At 37.7% G+C, this 19824-nt stretch overlaps 1 protein-coding gene and 1 pseudogene across 20 annotated transcripts in view; one reads left to right on the top strand and one right to left on the bottom strand.

Moving 5' to 3' along the window:
* The window catches only part of PDE4D (phosphodiesterase 4D), a 1724553-nt gene that overhangs the window by 1221750 nt on the left and 482979 nt on the right, over positions 1-19824 (top strand). The gene's annotated exons all lie outside the window — the stretch shown is intronic.
* Positions 15095-18377, bottom strand: LOC143646380 (G patch domain-containing protein 11 pseudogene; annotated as a pseudogene).

Here is a 19824-nt window from a genome sequence, read left to right as displayed (position 1 = left end):
CATTCTGCCAGTCTATGTCTTTTGATTGGGGAATTCAGTCCATTAACATTTAGTGTTATTGCTGTTTAGATAATATTTTCCTCTACCATTTTGCCTTTTGTATTATATATATCATATCTGACTTTCCTTCTTTCTACACTCTTCTCCATACCTCTCTCTTCTGTCTTTTTGTATCTGACTCTAGTGCTCCCTTTAGTATTTCTTGCAGAACTGGTCTCTTGGTCACAAATTCTCTCAGTGACTTTTTGTCTCAGAATGTTTTAATTTCTCCCTCATTTTTGAAGGACAATTTTGCTGGATATAGAAGTCTTGGTTGGCAGTTTTTCTCTTTTAGTCATTTAAATATATCATCCCACTGTCTTCTAGCTTCCATGGTTTCTGCTGAGAAATCTACACATAGTCTTATTGGGTTTCCCTTGTATGTGATGGATTGTTTTTCTCTTGCTGCTTTCAAGATCCTCTCTTTCTCTTTGACCTCTGACATTCTAACTAGTAAGTGTCTTCGAGAATGCCTATTTGGGTCTATTCTCTTTGGGGTGCGCTGCACTTCTTGGATCTGTAATTTTAGGTCTTTCATGAGAGTTGGAAAATTTTCAGTGATAATTTCTTCCATTAGTTTTTCTCCTCCTTTTCCCTTCTCTTCTCCTTCTGGGACACCCACAACACGTATATTTGTGCGCTTCATATTGTCCTTGAGTTCCCTGATACCCTGTTCAAATTTTTCCATTGTTTTCCCGATAGTTTCTGTTTGTTTTTGGAATTCAGATGTTCCATCCTCCAAATCACTAATTCTATCTTCTGTCTCTTTAAATCTATCATTGTAGGTATCCATTGTTTTTTCCATCTTTTCTACTTTATCCTTCACTTCCATAAGTTCTGTGAGTTGTTTTTTCAGTTTTTCTGTTTCCTCTTTTTGTTCAGCCCATGTCTTCTTCATGTCCTCCCTCAATTTATCTATTTCGTTTTTGAAGAGGTTTTCCATTTCTGTTCGTATATTCAGCGTTAGTTGTCTCAGCTCCTGTATCTCATTTGAACTATTGGTTTGTTCCTTTGACTGGGCCATATTTTCAATTTTCTGAGCGTGATCCATTATCTTCTGCTGGCATCTGGGCAGTTAGTCAGATTTCCCTGGGTGTTGGACCCAACAGGTTGAAAGATTCTTCTGTGAAATCTCTGGGTTCTGTTTTTCTTATCCTGCCCAGTAGGTGGCGCTCGTGCACACGTTTGTGTGCGGGTCCCACCAGTAAAAGGTGCTGTGGGTCCTTTAACTTTGGAAAACTCTCGCCGTGGGGGAGGTCGCCAGCCGAAGCGGCTTGGAAGAGTGCCAGCCGGTCTGGCGGCCCGAACGCGGGGAGGGTCGCTGGCTACCGCAGCCCGGGAGAGCGCCCATCCGAATTTCCTAGTCGGCCCAGGGTGCCAAGCGTGGCTGGAGGGCACGAGCCGCCGCGGTCTGGGAGAGTGCACTGTTCCCAGCCGGACCGGGGAGTAGCGTGTTTGAAGGGACCCCCCCCCGTCACCATTCTCCACGGCCTGGGGATTTCCGATCCAATTCTCTCAGTTGGTCCGGGAGGCTGCGTGTTGTGCGGGCACCAGCTGCCGCGGCTTGAGGGGACCGCCTGCCCAATTCTGCCAGCTGGCCCGAGAAGGAGGAGGGGAGGGACTCCGGCCGCTTGCCCCCCCCGCCCGGGGAAGCCCGCGCCCCTTGGCGATCTCACCGGAACGGGTTCTCCCATCCAGTCAGCTGTTCCAGAATGGGGTACACTGTCTTTTTGATCTCTGTCGTGGCTCCAGGAGCTGTTCTGTATCATTTCTACTCCCCTAGTAGCTGTTCTGAGCCGCCAGCGGGTAGGCGGCGGGGGCAGGACTCCGAATGGTTGGTTTTTAATACTGTAAAATAATGGGAAAAGTTTAAAGAAAAACAACAGTTCTCTCCAGTAGTGCATATTTAATAGGTGGCGGGGTCCAAGAACTTCTTTTTTCCACACCTAGTTCAAGTATGAAAACTGTCTATTGTTCTGTGAACCTCTATGGCAGCCGGGTGTAGGTGAAACGGCCCTTGAAGACGTTTCGAAAGTCTTCCTATCAAATGCCCACTACTTAGTAACCCTCCACTGTCAAGAAACCTTCCTATATTGGTCCACTCCATTTTCTCCACTTCTCTTGAAAATCACTTGTTTTCCTATTTTCTAACCAAAGATGGAATGTGGTAAGCAGAATTATCCTTTGCAAAAGGTCTCTTATACACGTCATTGTCTCACCCCTGCCTTCTCATCTCCAGGAAAAATGGTACTAATTCATTTAAACATTTGTTCTTGGTTGCATTTTATTCTCCTATGAACTTTTTCTCTGTCACCCTTCAAACTGAATGAGGTCTCTTTTGACGAAGGAGCCCATGAGGACTCTGATGTGGCATGGTTTTTGTCATTCCATTTGTCCTTCTTGTTTTTATATTAAGGTGTTAACTTGCTGATGTGTCACCAAGTTATACATGCTTGATGTTTGTAAACTTCATTTTCTTTCCCAGTGTATGTTCACTATTTGATGTTTTCCTCACAGGTTGCATTGCTTTGGTCTTAATTGGCTTTCAAATTACAAAGTCAATTTATTATCTAAGTGATCTTCTAAGATACTATCATTTATTTTACTTATTTTTCACAAATCATTCCAGCTCATTAATAAGACTATCTAGTCCCAATTCCTAGCAACATCATTACACTTTCCAATTCTTGAAAAATCAGTCATGAACTCACTTTCACTTGTCCAGTAAATCAGAAAAATTATATACAGATGGTATGTTTTTATTTGGTAAGTTATTTGTGAAGACTTCTTGTGCTATCATTGTAGATTCAAGGTATATAGACAGGATGAATGAAAATACAATTAAAGAATTTTATTACAGTTGAGCAACGTAAATGAAGACTACTGAAGAAAGAATAAATGTTTGTCTGGATAAAAAATGCTTATTCAAACAACCTAATATTCAGAAATATGAATCTGAGAGGAAAGTGAGTATATTAGAATGCAAGTAAGAACAGTTATTTCTGTTTGCTAATAAAAATAGCTGCAATTTCTAGATCAAAATTAATCAGAATTGGACTGTGGAGGCCTAATGGAGAGGGTATATGAATTAAGAGTACGAGGAAAATGATTCAGTACGCTTAACTGAAAAATGGAGGTGACTGATGCTAACTGACTTGCAATCATCATGTCACACCTTGTGCATCAATTTAATTCCAGATGCTGCACTCTAAGAGAAATCAAGAAGCAGTAATAAGTTTGGGAGCATGCTGCTAGGATAGTGAAGCATGTGGTTATCATGACATCCTAGGAATAGTCAAAAGAACTGAGACCATGTGGCTGGGAAAAGGAAGAGTACAAAATCTCTCTTAAGATAATCAGTCTTTGAGCTGTCCTGTCAACAAAGAATCAGGCTTGTTTTTGAGGGACTCCAGATTTAGGATCAAGTGGAAGCAATTGAGGAAAGGTGAAATTTAGCTTGGTACAAAGAACTTTTCCATATTTTGATCTACTCGAAAATGAGCTTGCTGCCCAGTAGGCAGGGTATTCCTGATAACTGGAGGGACCTGAGCAAGACCAAATGCTTGTTTCACCCTGGAGGACGTTCATGCACTAGGGGAAGACTACATTTCCAATCACTTCTAATGAACCTTCCAATAATGAGAGTCTACTACATGAAAAATGCATAGCATAGTTCCTGGTGACATCAGTACATGCTCAATAAATACAGGTATACTTTTTATTAGTCATGATTGTTTCATGAATCTGTAACTGATTATTTATCTAGAGTCAAGAGGTAAAGAAAAGGTATCTCTTTCTAATGTTAACTCCAGCTCCTGTTGCTAAATAAGGTAGTTAGTAAACGTTTGTGCTACTTGTGACTAATTCAGTGCAAATTTATTATCACTTAGGTTTTCTATAATTGCCTTTAAATTCTATGTGACCTGGATTTGGGATTAGTTGATCAAATTTAACAGGAAAATTCTATCAAAGTGGCTGCTAAATCACCGTTGCTTTTATATTAAATTATCTAGTGGATAACACCAATAGTCCATCAACAAAGGAATGAATCATGACAGAAGAAAGATGGACCTTTTTCATTTATTAAGAGAGATGTTTCAGTTTAGCGACCTTTAGATTCTTAATGATTAAATTCTAGATTATGTTAACTATGTTCGATTTTTTTTCATCAGATAACAGATTTGTTATTGCTAGGGATCAGAGCTAATATTTGTTAAAAACCTTCATTCACTCATTTATATATTCATTCACAAATATTGTGCCAGGAACGGCCCATGCCTGCTTCCTGCCTCCTCATCTTTATATAATCTCATATCTCTCTATCCCTTTTTGAGTCAGTCGTCAGAGTGAGTTGATTGGTCATCTCACATCTCCCAAATCCTAAGCGCAAGAGACCCATGGCAGTGAGACAAACCCCTCTTCACCCCTGCTTCTGCTCTCCTTTCACCCCTATCCCACCACGTTTCTCCACATCACTTACTGCCATTTCTACTTTGGCGTATTTTGCTTAATTGTATGTGCATCTACCTAGCCCTACTGGGATGTGAACTCCACAATGACAGGAATATTTGTCTGTTTTATTTGCTGCTGGATTCCCAGCTCCTAGAACAAGTTTGAGTGAGTGAATAAAGCTTACCTGTCATAGGACATAGTGGAAGGGCCTACTTTCTCTCCATGGTTATCTACCCATTTATGGCAGTGCAGGGTTGCAAACCACTTGTTTCAACATCTGCATTCTTGATCTCTCCCTCCATTGCAGATAACTCTTACTCTGTGCTGAGTGCACTTGGGGATCTTAGAAGTATTTGACAGCAAACATGATATTTCACTGCTATCTGGATTCGGACACAGGGAGATAACTTTTGTATCATCTAATTTAGAAGAACTTCTTAGTCAATATTTGCTTGCCTAATCCTTTGTATTTTGTTTCCTCTCTGGATATACATCTTTTTTACTTTATCAAAGATGAGTTTCCTTGTTATCTATTATTGTTTCTTGAACCATCCATCTCTTCACCGATAATATATTAATGCAGACTCTAGAAGAGGCAGGGTACAGAAACTTGGAGAAGCAGTAATGAGTAAGACTCAGTCTTTGTGTTTGAGCTCCTTCCTATCTAGAAGCAAAGGCATTCATGTGAGTGCAGTTCCAGGGCCAGATGTTGACCAGATGATTTATAATCCAGATATTGATACTTTTGAGAGCAAAAGAAGGCACTACTTAATAATCATGCCTGGTGTAAGCCACTAAGCCAGGATTGTCTCAGGTAAACTGATTAGTATGGTCACCCTAGTTTAAAAAGTTCATGAAGGGGGACTTCCGGAGAAGATGGCGGCTTAGTAAGACGCGCGGGTCTTAGTTCCTCCTCCAGAAAAGCAACTAAAGAAACAGAAACAATACGAAACAGCTCCTGGAGTCACGACAGAGACCAAAAAGACAGCGTACCCCATTCTGGAACAGCTGAACGGGCAGGGAGAATCTGCTGCGGTGAGATACCCGAGGGGCGCGCGTTTTCCCGGCCGGGGTGGCTGGCAACTGGGGTCCCCTCCACGCACGTGGCTCCCCGGTCTGACTGGGAACGTTGGATAGCGGGGCCCTCCCGTCATGCTTGGCGTTTTGGGCCAGCTGGGCAATTAGGACCGGCACTTTCCTAAGCCGCGGCGGCCAGCGACCCCCGCCTCCACGCGCGGTTTCCCGGGCCGACTGCCGTGCAGACAGACAAGCGCCACGAGCGCCACTTACTGGGCAGGAAAAGAAAAACAGAGCCCAGAGATTTCACAGAAAAAGCTTTCAACCAGCTGGGTCCCACACCCAGGGAAATCTGATCAAATGCCCAGACACCAGCAGAAAATAATGGATGACGCTCGGAAAATTGAAGATATGGCCCAGTCAAAGGAACAAACCAATAGTTCAAATGAGATACAGGAGCTGAGACAACTCATGCTGAATATACGAACAGAAATGGAAAAACTCTTCAAAAACCAAATCAATAAATTGAGGGAGGACATGAAGAAGACATGGGCTGAACAAAAAGAAGAAATAGAAAATCTGAAAAAACAAATCACAGAACTTATGGGAGTGAAGGACAAAGAAGAAAAAATGGAAAAAACAATGGATACCTACAATGGTAGATCTAAAGAGACAGAAGCTACAATTAGTGAACTGGAGGATGGAACATCTGAATTCCAAAAAGAAACAGAAACTATAGGGAAAAGAATTGAAAAACTTGAGCAGGGGATCAGGGAACTCAAGGACAATATGAAGCGCACAAATATACGTGTTGTGGGTGTCCCAGAAGGAGAAGAGAAGGGAAAAGGAGGAGAAAAACTAATGGAAGAAATTATCACTGAAAATTTCCCAACTCTTATGAAAGACCTAAATTTGCAGATCCAAGAAGTGCAGCGCACCCCAAAGAGAATAGACCCAAATAGGCGTTCTCCAAGACACTTGCTAGTTAGAATGTCAGAGGTCAAAGAGAAAGAGAGGATCTTGAAAGCAGCAAGAGAAAAACAATCTGTCACATACAAGGGAAACCCAATAAGACTATGTGTAGATTTCTCAGCAGAAACCATGGAAGCTAGAAGACAGTGGGATGATATATTTAAATTACTAAAAGAGAAAAACTGCCAACCAAGACTCCTATATCCAGCAAAATTGTCCTTCAAAAATGAAGGAGAAATTAAAACATTTATAGACAAAAAGTCACTGAGAGAATTTGTGACCAAGAGACCAGCTCTGCAAGAAATACTAAAGGGAGCACTAGAGTCAGATACGAAAAGACAGAAGAGAGAGGTATGGAGTAAAGTGTAGAAAGAAGGAAAATCAGATATGATATATATATAATACAAAAGCCAAAATGGTAGAGGAAAATATTATCCAAACAGTAATAATGCTAAAAGTTAATGGACTGAATTTCCCAATCAAAAGACATAGAATGGCAGAATGGATTACGACCCAGCAATACCACTGCTAGGTATCTACTCAAGGGACTTAAGGGCAAAGACACAGACGGACATTTGCACACCAGTGTTTATAGCAGCATTATCTACAATTGCAAAGAGATGGAAACAGCCAAAATGTTCATCAACAGACGAGTGGCTAAACAAACTGTGGCGTATACCTACGATGGAATATTATGCAGCTTTAAGACAGACTAAACTTATGAAGCATGCAATAACATGGATGGACCTAGAGAACATTATGCTGAGTGAGTCTAGCCCAAAACTAAAGGACAAATACTGTAAGGTCCCACTGATGTGAACCAACATTCGAGAATCAGCTTGGAATATATCATTGGTAACAGAGACCAGCAGGAGTTAGAAACAGGGTAAGATAATGGGTAATTGGAGCTGAAGGGATACAGACTGTGCAACAGGACTAGATACAAAAACTCAAAAATGGACAGCACAATAATACCTAAGTGTAATGTAACTAGGTTGGAACACTGAATGAAGCTGAAATATGGTTTTTTGTTTGTTTGTGTGTTTGTATCTTTTGTTTTTGTTTTTTTCTTTTTCCTTTATATATATATATATATATATATATATATATATATATATATATATTATTAGTATTATTATTTTAATTCTCTTCTCTATATTAACATTCTATATCTTTTTCTGCTGTTTTGCTAGTTCTTTTCCTAAATCGATGCAAATGTACTAAGAAATGATGATCATACATCTATGTGATGATACTAAGAATTACTGAGTGCATTTGTAGAATGGAATGATTTCTAAATGTTGTGTTAATTTCTTTTCTTTTTTTTGATTAATAAAAAAATTTAAAAAAAAGTTCATGAAGATAAAATATGGGTTTATTTTAAGTCATTTAAAAAATAAATATTTACTGAGCACCTACTATATGCAGAGCAAAGTACTAGGCATTGTAGAGAATTCAAGGTGAATGAGCCATGGATCCTACCAGAAGGGGGTTTATGGTTTATTGGAGGAGAAAGGCCATTACAAAAGATAAAACATAGAGAAGTAAATGTTGGTTTCGGGGAGAATACATGCAAAGATGTTGAATATAAGCTTGATGTGATGTTAGCTAACTAAAAGGTTTCCAAAAGAACCACCAATGCTATACCACCTTTTATTTCTCTCTCATACCATGGCCAATTGAATGAGTCCTGTCATGATCTGTGAATTAGACATCCAATGGACTATATAATTTTTTTTTTCTGGATAAGAATTATGTCATCCCCTTCTTGTATATATATATATTTACTGCTCACCTAATGGCTGGCTGACAGGCCGGGGTGGAAGAATGAATCACCAGGTTTTTAAAAAATCATCAGGCAGCTAAATGTAGAGCAGTGTTTGTCAAATACACCTCCTCTTTGCTTGACTAACTAGTTTACAGCGTGATTATTTTTTCACTTCATAATGCTATAAGGCATTTGGCTATTTAGAAATAAACTTAATGTTTTTAAGTTCTTTCTACTGGTTCTTACTGTTGGAAATTCTTTTGCAGCTGAACAGTAGCAACAGTTTGTATTTTGGCAAGTAGACTGTGCTTTTTAAGGATGAACGTGTGGGAAGTAATATAGGACATCTGTTGAAGAAGTCATATTGTTAAAAAGCCTCTTACATATGTTAAACTCATTTGTTTCCTTTTCCATACATTCTAAAGCAAAATGTCACTCCATTTAACATTCCAGCAGCATATGAGGAGCTTAGGAAATTCTGTGGGCCTACATGAAACCTCAATGAATGAGCATCAACTTATTTTTTTTTTTCTTTTAAACGCTCAAACTAAGCTTTAGATGTATAATAGATTTGTTGACATAGGATTGCCAGTAGCAGTGGGATTTTAGTTGAATATTTGGACTGAATCCAGCATAATTAGCTGTTCCCATGTTAAATGATATTGGGACCAGGCCTACTTCTAGAACAAAAATGAGGACCATAAAAAATAATATAGCTCCTTTTTTCCCTGACCACCCCATTCTAAGCACTATTAAGACTTTCTCAAAGTGGTCTTCTCCCTTACAATAGTGGGTTTAATAGTCTTAACTTTGCCTAGTCAGTTGATTTCTGCTGGGTTTTTGCAGATTCAGCAGCTGACAGCTAAAATAAGATTTCGAGAGAAATTACTCACAATGAGGATTCCATTAGATGGATAATAATTTTTTTTTTAAGATAAGAACGTGTGGAAATCTATGCTTTCTTGAAAAAATAAAAGCAATTGATTGATTTGTAATCATTATAGTATTAATTATTACAAATTATAGTAATTAATACTACAACTATAATATTCTGGTTGTAACAAGGGTACAAAAGTAATGCATTTTTATATGGTTTTTCAGCAAATTTACAGGTTCTCTAATCAAAAATTTAAAAGCAGTTGATTAGATCAGCAGATCAGAAAACTGGAATTACCAGTTTTCACAATTTGAGGGGCTGAATGAATCATGCCAATATAATTCCGAAGAGATGGGCTCATAAATCAGAGTGTTAACAGTGTTATTTATAGTTGAAGACCTAAGTGGTCTGTGAGCAACACTGATTCTGTATGATACCCATTTTCTGGATAATATCACTCAGGAAACCACATCTTAGATCAGAAAGTTGTTGGTGAGTACAGGGCAAATCATGGGGGAGGTATATATTCTAAAGGATATATTTCATTCAAGTTATGGTAGCTTTATAAATTACCCTTTGAAGATTTCCCAATTTAAAGATCTGGGCTGGTTATCTAGATTTAGAAAATTCAGCCCTCCTGGTATTGCATTTTTGTTTTTCTTCAACTCAACAAGATCATATCTCCTCTGTTTGCCTCTTAACTCATCACCCATTTTCATTTTAATATATTTTGGGGATAGTAGCATTGCCAAAATCTGTAGGTTGATTTTTGTTACAGTATGTTTTTTAATCATATATAGAAAGCATTTTAACTGTTTAAGTTTTGAGGAGCATTTCTATAGACTATGAACCTCATCTCCATTGTGAGTTCTTATTAGCTTTAATCACAAAAGATACTAGATTTTAGGGCCTCCTTTGCCTATAGGGACTAGATTCTCTTAATTAGCTACTCAAGTCAGAACAATTCTTACTCATTTTACAGTTGTATATGACGACATACCAAAGATACCACAGATGCCAAGTGCAAAGAGAAAGTCATCAATATTGTTATTACTTTCTTCTTTGTAATTTGGTAACTAAATCATGGTCAATGTTTTTTTCATTTCCATTGATAAAATCCGCATTTTGAAATTTTAGAAAAAAATATCATTTTCGAATACAATATGTATTCTCGAAATTTTAAATAATATAGATAGGTAAGAAGAAAAAAAATTAAACTATCCATTGCTGCCCATCAGGTTTATTTGAAGTCTATTATATATCCTTTCATTCTCTTGTTTTTCAATGAATACATATAATTTTATTCTTTATTCTATATAGGATCATTCTGCTATAGCATCTTATAGCCTAGATTTTACCGTCAACAAATATGAATTCTCTCATTAAGTATTATTTTGGAAACACAATTCTTATGATATCACCTGAAATTTTCTTCACAAATTCCCATGAAAGGCACCACATATTTTATCCATTCTTTACTGGCAATTCAGAGCAAACATTAACATAATAAAAACTTTGAGAATTCCTGTCCCCCCAATAAAAAAAAACTGTTTAACTTAGCACTTCCCAGATATATTTGTATATTTGGCTATGGAATATATGCATGTGTTTCTCTGTGTTCACATGTTTGCATAAGATACCTATTAGCATATCATAGTATATGCTTAGGGAAGTATCTCAGCATCATTTTAATGAGTTCATCAAAATGAATGAATTGAGTGGATTTTATTCCATATTTTATTTAAGCATTTGTTCATGAGGATGGTCCCATCTTTTTAGCATTTTGTGAAACACTGAGACAGCCTTTGTGATATTTATTTAAATCTTCATATGCATTGTGGTATTTCTTTCAGATTAAAGCCATGTTGTACAGGACTGTATGAAGTATGATATATCCAGTTTTTAATAAGTGGATTATTAGAAAAATCTGTTATGTGAATATAAGTAGCTAGCCTTTAATAGAAGATTAATGTAGTGGATTAATTTGGGAGCATTTAAAATTTGCCTGTTCATTCTCAAGCATGGAAAATGATTAAATAAAGGTGTAGTCCATGTCTATTCAAATGGTTGAATTAACAAATTTGATAATTTTTATTTATTCAATTGAAACTATTGGTCCAGACAGGGACATCTCCCTTGCCTCCAATTAAAACATATATATATGTTTTAATATTTATAGTAAATATTTTAAAACATATATAAAACAAAACAAAACATATATATATCCAAAGATATATATGTTCACTAAGAAGAGACATTGGTCTCACATTCTGGTAGGTATTCTTTGCAAAATATTTTGGTTTGATAGCATGTGCCAAATAACTCCATTACTTATAATATATTTAAAGTAATTTTTTTATGATTTTCTAGGATAGTGGCTGAGAAGGAGGGAGTTAAAGGGAGAGATAAGCAGATCCTTTGAAACATCCAGAATCTCACAATTTCAGCCATTTTCTTTAACAAGCAGGTGGTGTTGTAGTTGCTGGAACTACAAAGTCAAATAGGGTAGAGTTTCTGCCCTCAAGAAACCGTAGTGTCTTGGAGATAGGTTATCAATATGAACAACTATGAAACTGTGTGTTAGAAAATAAGTATCAGTGGCAGAAACAGTTCAAATAGAGTCAGGGGGCTACTCTGGAGTCACTCTAAGACATGCTTCAGTTAGACATTGCTTCCTATTGTAACTTGCCAATCCCCAACCAAACCCATTTCTGCCAGTCCTAAAGACTACCTAGGGCAATATATAAGATTCTAAAAAGTTCTGTGCACTGGGGTATCTTTCCAGAAACCTACAACCTCCAGAAAGGTCCCTGGACCAAGTAAGTCCTGAAATGCAAAGGGTCCAGCCTTTCCAGAACGTCACCTAGTTCCATCTCCCTATCCCATATTCTCTTTAGTCCCTTCCAACATGAAAAGTTAGAGTGGGCATAGCCCAAATACTCCTAAAGAGTGGGAGAAAGATCAAAGGTAATGGTGGAGTTATACAGAGAAGGTAGGGCTTAACAAATGAATATGAGTGCTGAATCATTATACTGATATTTCTTTTAACTGCCAGTACCTTAGAGCAGCTAGAAATAAAAACCTAAAATTGTGGAATTGTAATCTATACCAAACTCTGAAATCTGTTCTACAACTAACTGTTGCAATGTACTTTGAAATTTATTGCTTTTGTGTATATAGGTTATTTAAAGAGAAGGAGGAGTATAACAGAGAAGATAGAATTTAACAAATGGGTTGAGTGCTGCATCATTATATTGATATTTCTATTGGTCTCCAGTGTCCTGGAGCAGCTAGAAGAAAAAAACAGAAATCGTGAAACTGTAACCCATACCAAACTTTAAAATCTGTTCTATAACTACTTGTTAAAATGTACTTGGAAATTTATTGCTTTTTTGTGTATATATCACACACAAACACAAAAATGTTAGTGCCATATGCAAATGGAAAATACGTTAAGAGGCCTCATAATAAAACTGATGAATGAAGGATATTTTTTTTTTAAAGAAATGACACCTGAAAGGAGTTAGTTCACCAAAGAGGGGAGAGAAAAGCATTCTGGTCATAGGGCCCAGGGGTGTGAAAGAGCAGGTGTGCAGAGCACACTACCAGTGTTAATTGTGTGGCAGATACATACAGAGAGTTAGGCAGGGGAAGACTGCGAGGGTGTCTATGCTAAGCTTTGCAGTATAAGTTTGAAACTTTATCAGTTAAAAAACTTGAATGATTCCAAGTTAAGAGACTTACATGTCCAGATTTCCATTTTATCATGCTTCATATGATCATCAAGTCACAGACAGAGGAGGAGGAATGACTGGAAGTATTAATTCAAAGTAAAATTCACAGAAAAGTAGGGAGATGAGATAGATAACTAAGTCAATAAAAGCCACTGAGATGCAATATCGTGTGTAATTTTCTCTCTGGAGCCTGAATTACTGATTCTTTTTTCCCCATTTGTTTTGGCTACTAATACACTTTTATTTTATTTTTTACAAAAATGTAAATATTAAACAATAGCCAATCATATGCCAATAATTTCTGTATCTTTACATTTATAACAATGATGATTCATTTTCTGGATGAGAAACTGAGGCCCAGAAGTTGACTAGGTTAGTGATTCTCATGTCTGCTGTATCTTAGAGTCAGGGGTAGCGGTGCCCAGGTCCCCGTGATCACTTCTAGAAGAATCCGTGGATTTAGGACCCTTGCATTATTTTGTTTTAAAGCTCTCCATGTTAAACTTGAGAAAAAGTAAGTCAGGTCCTATTAGTCAGGGGCTAATAAAAGCTCTACTATTGATTAGCTTAACCTGTGCAAGTGGAGGTAAGCTTTTGCTATTTTCTTGTGTTTGCTGTTTCTAATAAAAGGAAGAAAGGGCTCATCTCTTGCTCAGTGCTCCTGAAAAGTGAGCTTTTAGGCTTGCACAGGAAAAGTCACAACTGATTGCACAGGCATGTCTGAAGAACAGGGATGCTCTGTGTTTAACCTGCATTACTGTTTCTCATCCCCAGGTGCATATGACTCATTTTGAGGACTTTAAAATAAATGCAGATATCCAGGAACTGCCTTAGAATAACTGAATGAAAATCCTAGGGGAGGGTGCATGAGTGATTCACTGGTCAAATACTCGCCTGCCATGCGGGAGACCTGGGTTCTATTCCCAGGCTATGAAATCCCACACACACACACCCAAAGTCACTAAGGGAGATACCTGGGCATGTGAACTTTTAAAAACGTTCATAATTTTTGCTTCCCAATCCTGGATGGAGCTTTCTAATGGTATGCAACATGGTATGTCCCTACCTCTAGTTGGTCAAATTAAAGGGAAGCAGATCTAGATTAAGATGGAAAAAAAACTTAATTTTTTTTTTTTTGGACTTGCCCAGCAATGTAAATGGTCTGTTTTAAAGAAGTGAGCTCCCTGTGGCTGGAGGAATGAAGGAAGGCGTAGAATTACTGTCTGCTAGGAATGTTATCAAGGTGTTCTTAAATTTATTAGTTAGATGCATCACATGATATTTAAGATTCCTTCTAATTCTTAAGGTAAGTTTTCTTTAGTCAAAACCTGCAGCAGATCGCTTACAGTGGCTGCTCATATTTCCATGAAAACTCCCAATTTTATCAGAAGCTTGAAAATTACCCGCCTCTACAGCAAGTTAGAACTGAGTAGTGTTAATGAAACAGTGCCTCTGATATCAGTTTTTTTGAAGGGACTATTTCCCCCTTACTTTTCATTCGGGGAAGGGAACGTCTTGGAGAGAGAAATATGGGTACAAGTTCTCTGGACCCTCATTCCTCTCTTCCCAACAGAGAAGTGTCTTAAGGGCTTGATAATGGGAGAATGAACTGAGCATGTGTGAATTCTCTTCCTTGAGCGCTTACTGGTCTCAGAATACCCTCATGGGCCCTCCGTCAGAGAGAAATGTTAGAAGCCTAATTGGAGAGCAAGTCAACCTTGTTCTCTGTTTCAGCTTCATCACTAATAAAGCTGAAGTTTTGATCTTCCTCTGACTCCTGTGTCTTACCTTTCAGTTTGTTTCAAAATGAGGTGTGTGTGTGTGTGGGTGTGGGTCGGGTGCATGGGTAGTTCAGTTGTTAGAATGCCCACTTTCTATGCGAGAGACCCTGGTTCGATTCCCAGACCAAGCACCAAAAAAAAAAAAAAGAGATGGGAAAGAAGGGAGTTATCTGTTGGTGCCCTTAAAATCCCACAAGCATCCCAATACAGCCATAAATTGCAATTGACCATATCCATGCTACTTACATTGTGAAATAGCATCCCATTAGCTTTTCAAGTCAGTGAACAATTAGATCCTTCTAAAGTACAAAAAATAAAAATAAAACATTATAATCATGTAAACACCCCCCTTTTTTTTTTAACTTTCACCAATGTTAGAGAATTCTAACTGCTCAGTGGTCTCTCTCTAGGATGCATTTACATTTTTCTAGGTGCCCCTTTTTAAGAATATTTTTTAGTCATGATCTGTAGAAGTTGGTCCTATGCAATTTGAGATTTAAATCTACTGTATCTTGATAGGCTATTGTGCTGTGCCAACTCTATTACAGATGTTCTCCTAAATAACTTGCCAATATTTGTAATTTTTCTGTATGCTTAAATCTTCACACTCACATATGTCTTCATCCTCTTGTCTTCCTGTTTCTCATTCTCCTATTTACGCCTCTCTGGGAACCTGAATGATGTTCTATATATCTAATGTTGATGGGTTCATTGACTTCTTTGAAGATCTCCATTTAACTTCATTTTGTCTTGCTTCTTCTTAATTCTCACCCAAAACTTCTCTGCACCTTTTTCTTCTACTTCATTTCTCCTTTGAATCTTTTTTCTGTAACTTTCTAATTTTTCCTCTGCCTTCCATTTTAATAGTGTGTCAGTGACCGATGCTACTTTTCCCAGTTTTGATTTTGAGGAGAACCCATTCAACAGTGCCATCTCCACTCTTGCCAAAAACCTGACCACTGTTATAACCAACCCATCATCTGGAAAAGAGCAACCCTTTGATTTCACAGCCTAATGCATTCTTCAACACAGTGATCATCTTTCTTGGTCTTCCTTTTTTACACTCCTCTAGTTTATTTCAAATTAGCCCCCAGTAGCTTTTCTTCTTTCAGTGGACTTCTCGGATTTGCCTCAGTTTTGGTAATCCTGGTCTGATATCTTCTTGAACATTAAAGAAGGGATCAGACATGTAGTACTCTTCCTCTGCTATGTTCAATTTCGTAAAGCATGGCTTATGTCAGCTCGCAAGAGTACCAACTGGTTCTCAATTCTAACTCCACTACTCACCATTCTGTATGATCAGAAACATGTGCCTGTCTCCCTCTATACCAGGTTTTTCCCACTTGCAAAATAAGTATAACAATAGTGCTTTATGAGGATTAAATGAGTTAATCCGTGCCTACTACAGTATCTGGCATAGGAAAAGAACCTGATTAGTGCTTTATCATCTGTTGTTACAATTAATATTATTTGTATCTCTAGGACTTGTGGCCTAGTTCCAAATGATTTTCAGGTTGTTGGATGAATGGTGGTTATGCCAGAGAATACAAGAAGAAATCTGTTTTGGTGGGTGGGGACAGAGAGCTGATGTGAGTTACATTATAAATGCTGGAATTAAGTGCTGTGGGACCTCCACATGGAATTCTCCATAAGTGGTTGATTATGACAGCAGAAATGTGTGGACTCTGGATAAAAATGTCAGCGTTTTTCAGCACATCGATGGTGTTTGAAGTCATTGGATTAGATGCATTCACCAGGAAGGGTGTAGATCAGAGGTGAGAAGAGTCAAAAGACATGAGGGTAGCATGAACTGTGATTCTCCAAACAAGGAAGTGGGCAAAGAGCACAGAGCCTGGCACAGAAGGGAGTGGTGTCCTTCCTCACCACAAGCAAGGGGTTCTTGCTAGAACCTTCCTCAGGTTCTAGGGCTCTGATATGGTCATGAACAGATGATACCCTTATGTCTTAAACACATTCCTCAGTTTTCCAAATTGCCAAATTCAGATCTGGGGATATCTACTGACTGGAAGTATCTTCTCTAATAAAGATGAATAAAATTATTAGGAGAATAGTCCTATTGCCTTCTTGCTAGCAATCGTGTCTAAATGCTCTGACACGACATTGCAGCAATATGACCTTTACTATACTGAAGAAAATTGATGTTTCGGATACCTTAATGTGATTTTCACCCTTGTTTGAAGGCTCTCAGAGCTTTGAATCATAGGAGGGATGAGTGAAAATTTTAATGCTATTAACATCTGTGCTATGCATGTACCTGTCTGACACAGAAATCCCAGTATGCAAAGACAAATAAAATATAGGTGGAAAATCTATTCCTTCATTAATAAGATTTGTACCGTAATTTGCTATAAACCTGTTACAGACTGTAATTCTAATCATTATATTAAATTAACTCTCTGATGTGTTTTAATTTTCCCAAAGGTAAGGTCCCCTCTACCTCTTCCCACTGCCAGAGAAAGGGGATTATTGGAGCAAGTAAAATTTGATTTTCCCTTAGAAGCCACTCCCTGCTTATTGGCCAGAGTCCACACAAATATCAAACATCTTCACAGGTTGGATTTTAGCAGTAATTTCTTCTCATTCCAATTTAAGTACAAGTAATCCCCCAAGACACTCTGCCAGATTTGTGGGAAATCATTGCCCAGGTATAAACAAAAATGTCCCTTGTAAGAACCCAAGGAATTTTACCCATCAGAGGACACATATTTGTCTCGGAAACAGGTATATGTCTTACCCTTTAGCTTTGGAATGTTATCCTTAGATAATTCTTGTGTAAAGCAGCTGTTATCCTCTAGTCCTGGGCAAAGATCCCCAAATTAGTTTGCACATAAAAATGTTGTATTGCACTTCTGGGATGGGGGAATAGATCCAAAGAGTCTCTTAAACTCAAAAACTGTCATTTACACACAGTCATGCATCACAATTAGTTAACAATTATTAGGTTCTACCTCTATATGATAGAATTATGTGGCATTTCCCCCAAATTATGAATTATCCTGATTAAGTAAAACCTACTGGAGAATGAAAACATAGAGGGGACTCTCTCCATATTTTATCTCCTCTAAATTTTCACATTAGGAAAAAAAAAATTCTTTTTCATTATGTTTTGTTTGTGGTGTTCTCTCATTTTTGATGAACCTCCAAATCTCTGGCTTTGCCCACCTAAGCAAAGCCTTTGCAAACAGTGCTATAGGTCCAGATGTGTGTCACTTCAGGTAGAGTGCACTTACCTTTGCAGTCAGTGCTGTAGGTCCAGATGTGTGTCACTTCAGGTAGAGTGCACTTACCTTTGCAGTCAGTGCTATAGGCCCAGATGTGTGTCACTTCAGGTAGAGTGCACTTACCTTTGCAGTCAGTGCTATAGGTCCAGATGTGTGCCATTTCAGGTAGAGTGCACTTACCTTTGCAAGCAGTGCTATAGGCCCAGATGTGTGTCATTTCAGGTAGAGTGCACTTACCTTTGCAATCAGTGCTATAGGTCCAGATATGTGTCATTTCAGGTAGAGTGCACTTACCTTTGCAATCAGTGCTATAGGTCCAGATGTGTGTCACTTCAGGTAGAGTGCACTTACCTTTGCAAGCAGTGCTATAGGCCCAGATGTGTGTCATTTCAGGTAGAGTGCACTTACCTTTGCAGTCAGTGCTATAGGTCCAGATGTGTGTCATTTCAGGTAGAGTGCACTTACCTTTGCAAGCACCTTAATAACAAGTTTCATTTTGTCAAGGAGTCACATGCAATCGTTTTGGAGAATCAGTTACCTTAGTTTTAAGTTTGAAAGGAAAGATAATCCTCCATTTGATAGAAACAGATTTGAATGCCGATTGATCATATGTTAACAGTGTGGGAAAATTATTGTCTTCCTATGTGACTTATGAGTGAATTGCCACAGCCCATTAAAGTGAAAAATGCACAGATTCTCTGATCTAGCAACCCCTTTTTCAGAAATAGAAGCTCAATCAATGAAGATTTAATATCAAACATGTTTATTATTTATAGGAGTCCAAAAGTATATGCTCGTCAATAAGGGATTGTTTCAATAAATAATGGCATAGCCATACCATGGAACCTTATGGCAATCATTAAAAAGAATACACTAGATCTTTATATATTACCTGAAAAAGTATCCATGATTTCTTAAGTACAAAAATATTCGTAGAGGATTATTTATGAGTTTACTTTTATAAAAAAGGAGAAGCCGCTCCATATATGTGTGTGTGTAGTGTGTATGTATGTGTCACATCTGTTGGAATAAGCATAAAGAAAAAGGATAGGATTACTGGAAAGGAAAAAAACAGCAAACATTTGTATACCTCTTTGACATTTTAAAATAAACATATCATTTTGTCATTTAAAATACAGTACAAAAATCACTGGGTAGAATGCATGCTATCAAATGGAAAATTATCTTCCCTTTCAAACTTAAAATTTCTGAATTTAAGCACTGTATGCTCTTTGAATTCAAGCAGTGTTTGAATTTGACCACTACAAAATAAAATAAAGCTTCTTCTCAAGGCTTTTTATGTTTGCCTATGTCTCAGGACTCTTAAATAAAAAGATTGTGTATGTTCAAATCCTGGATAATAAATAATTTTTCAAATATATAAATCATTGCTCACAGTACTCTGAACTCATATATTTAGGCTATATGCAAGGGCCTCTGTAGTTTTATTGTTATAACACTACAAAATGGGGTGAGCACTGGTGAAAACTCTCAGCTGAGTAAAGGTGTAAATTTTCTCCAAGATTCTGGTCTCTTAGATAGAATTATTTGGTACCATTTCTAATTTTTCAAACTTGTTTTTCATTTTTATAAAAAAAAAAAAACAGCTTACAAAAAATTAGTAAAGAATTCCCCATCAGTTGCTCAATAGCTATTCATCCACAAAAAAGAGGTTTCATTTCTGAAATGTTTCTAATGAAGAGGAAAAAAAGTTAGTGTCATGTTCAAAGTGTTGGTATCCAAAAGCTTCTGCTTACAATTTTTATATTACTGAGAGGCTGAGTTTAGTTCTATTGTGAGCCGTCATTTGTGAACAAGAACCCACAATTTTTTTTTTCTTTGCCAGAAAACTGGAAAACTACCCGTAATCATTTCCATGTGCTCATCTCATTTCTCAGCCGTCTACAGTCTGTTTAAAAAACAATTTCCCCCCCTCTGAAAA

Source organism: Tamandua tetradactyla, chromosome 9, assembly GCF_023851605.1.
Source record: "Tamandua tetradactyla isolate mTamTet1 chromosome 9, mTamTet1.pri, whole genome shotgun sequence".
In the NCBI taxonomy this organism is placed as follows: Eukaryota; Metazoa; Chordata; class Mammalia; order Pilosa; family Myrmecophagidae; genus Tamandua; species Tamandua tetradactyla.
This window is presented reverse-complemented; position numbering and strand designations above follow the sequence as displayed.